Genomic DNA, 2,493 nt, shown 5'->3' with positions numbered 1-2,493 from the left:
AGGGAAAACAACTCCTTAGGCTCTCATATATAGGGTGGTCAACCTAAAAGAGACATGGAAACATTATTAAGTCTCTCATCATCACAAATCAAGTATGAATTCATATAACATTATAAGACACATGACATACTCAACAAATCATAGACTTCTCAGTAGCCACAAAGTGGTGAAGTGGAGCAAATCCTTGAAAATGGACGGAGGGGGAACAACTCCTCAAGCTCTCACATGTCAAGTGGTCAACCTGAGAGGGAATTTGATACATTATTAAGTCTGAAAAATAAATAAAATGTTTTCCTCTCAACTAGAGTTGAAAACGTTTGGGATGTGCGTTTCTTTCAAAACTTTTTTAAAATTATGAAGTATGAATTTATACAACATTAAAAAATACATGATAAACTTACCAAATTCTAACAGTGGTCCCAAATGAGAGAACAAGTCCACATATAGAACAGAGGGAGAACGACTCCTCAAATATATCAGAACAACCTGTAATGGAGAATAATTGATCATTTAGTGTTCATGATCACACCATTAAGGATCAACACATAAGCACAATAACACTTCTGAAAAGCATCATTCAAATGACAAATAATGAATTACTACATCCATAATGTGTGATGTGTGATAATAACAATAATATTAAATATTTCTGGCCTTATCAGTGGAGCAGCTTTTTAAGCAGTTCACTCTTCTCTGCAAGTCTGTCTATCACAGAGTCAGAGTCCAAGGCCATGAGGATGTCTTTTTCTGTGGCCATCAACATAAATGCCTCCAATTTCTCAGATGAGAGGGTGCTTCTGAGTCTGTTTTGAATAAACTTCAAAAATGGAAAATGTGCGCTCACAAGCCACCTGTGTGAGCGATAATGTAAGCAGGTATTTATAAGCAAGGCCTAGGACAGGGTATGCATCTGTTAGCATGTTGAAACGGCGACGTATCTGGTAGCAGCACAGAGGGCATTCTTTGCAGGAGCAACAGCTTATGGGAGTTATCTCAACCTCTTCTGTGCTGTCCTCCTCCTCACCACCTGATCCATCTTCTACTGTTCTTGCTTTGTACTCTGCCAATGGGGATGCCTTCAGCCTGTTCCACTGGAGTGCAAAGCTTTTCAACTCGGCCTGCAGATTTTCCTTGGTTGCCCTGCTGTCAAATCCTTGCAAGCACTTGCTTAAGTCTTGAAGGGCAGACTGGGGAAGAGCACTGGTGCAGAGCTGAGGGAAGAGCACTGGGATCCAGACATGCCAAGTCAGCATATAGATTGCAGTGTGTTAAAAAGCGCCTATGAATGGCTTCAATTGCTGTGTCCATGATCCGGTTATGCACATTCACCTCATAGGATTGTTCTGCATCATCCAGGGTCTCATCCTGAGCCATCTCTCCAGGCAAGACTTTCTTCATCCTCCTCCTCTTTTGTGGCAGTGTGGCCTCCACTTCAATGTCCGTATCATCTCTCTCTTGGATTTCTGTGTTTGTCCAGTTGACAAATGTGTCTGCTGCTTTTTTTACAGATTCAAAATCTCTTTCCAAGATTTTCAGCGTATCCTGTGTCGATTCCACCATTCTGTGAGCAGAGAGGATGTCCAATCCTGCCGTCTGAAGGTATTTAGACAATGGAGAGGTATGTTCAAATATGCGGAGGAAGATTTGAGCCGTCAAGATTGTCTCATACTTGAGCAATGACTCTGCATATCCTCTGGCCATGACACGGATACATGGTTTCACTGTTGCCTGTTTCTGTATAGCTGATAATGTCAACAGCACATCAACGTACAGACCATCTTCCGCTTTTCCAAAGGAGCCAAACACCTTCTTCAGGGCCTCATGCTTGGCCCACCAGCGTGTCTCTTCTTCAGGGCCTCATGCTTGGCCCACCAGCGTGTCTCTTCTTCAGGGCCTCACGCTTGGCCCACCAGCGTGTCTCTTCTTCAGGGCCTCATGCTTGGCCCACCAGCGTGTCTCTTCTTCAGGGCCTCATGCTTGGCCCACCAGCGTGTCTCTTCTTCAGGGCCTCATGCTTGGCCCATCAGCATGTCTCTTCTTCAGGGCCTCGTGCTTGGCCCACCAGCGTGTCTCTTCTTCAGGGCCTCATGCTTGGCCCACCAGCGTGTCTCTTCTTCAGGGCCTCATGCTTGGCCCACCAGCGTGTCTCTTCTTCAGGGCCTCATGCTTGGCCCACCAGCGTGTCTCGCCAATAGGAGCAAGGCGTCTACGTCTCTTGTTTCGGCCTGACTCTTCCCACACATTCATCCTTTTATATGACTCTTTGATGAATACCTCAATGCTATTGAGGAGCGCAAACAGGGACCCACTCTCAATAACAATCTGGGTTGTGTTTGCAAGCACCAGATTTAGTACATGTGCGTAGCACCATACATGCACCTGGTTTGGAGATTGTGCAGACAACAGTGAGGAGAATCCTTTGTATTGGCCTTGCATGTTTGATGCCCCATCAGTCACATTTCCAATGCACATGGTCTTGCTGAGGCCCATTTT

The 2,493-nt window shown here is 45.1% G+C and overlaps 1 long non-coding RNA gene across 1 annotated transcript; it reads right to left on the bottom strand.

The window, feature by feature from the left end:
• LOC117546356 lies at window positions 1–619 on the bottom strand. The gene is made up of 3 exons (XR_004568996.1): window positions 402–619; window positions 131–241; window positions 1–43 (listed from the first exon to the last, which is right to left on the bottom strand). It is a non-coding gene; the product is annotated as an uncharacterized LOC117546356 (long non-coding RNA).
• Between the last annotated feature and the right edge of the window lie 1,874 nt (window positions 620–2,493).

This window comes from Gymnodraco acuticeps, unplaced genomic scaffold (assembly GCF_902827175.1).
Source record: "Gymnodraco acuticeps unplaced genomic scaffold, fGymAcu1.1, whole genome shotgun sequence".
In the NCBI taxonomy this organism is placed as follows: domain Eukaryota; kingdom Metazoa; phylum Chordata; class Actinopteri; order Perciformes; family Bathydraconidae; genus Gymnodraco; species Gymnodraco acuticeps.
This window is presented reverse-complemented; position numbering and strand designations above follow the sequence as displayed.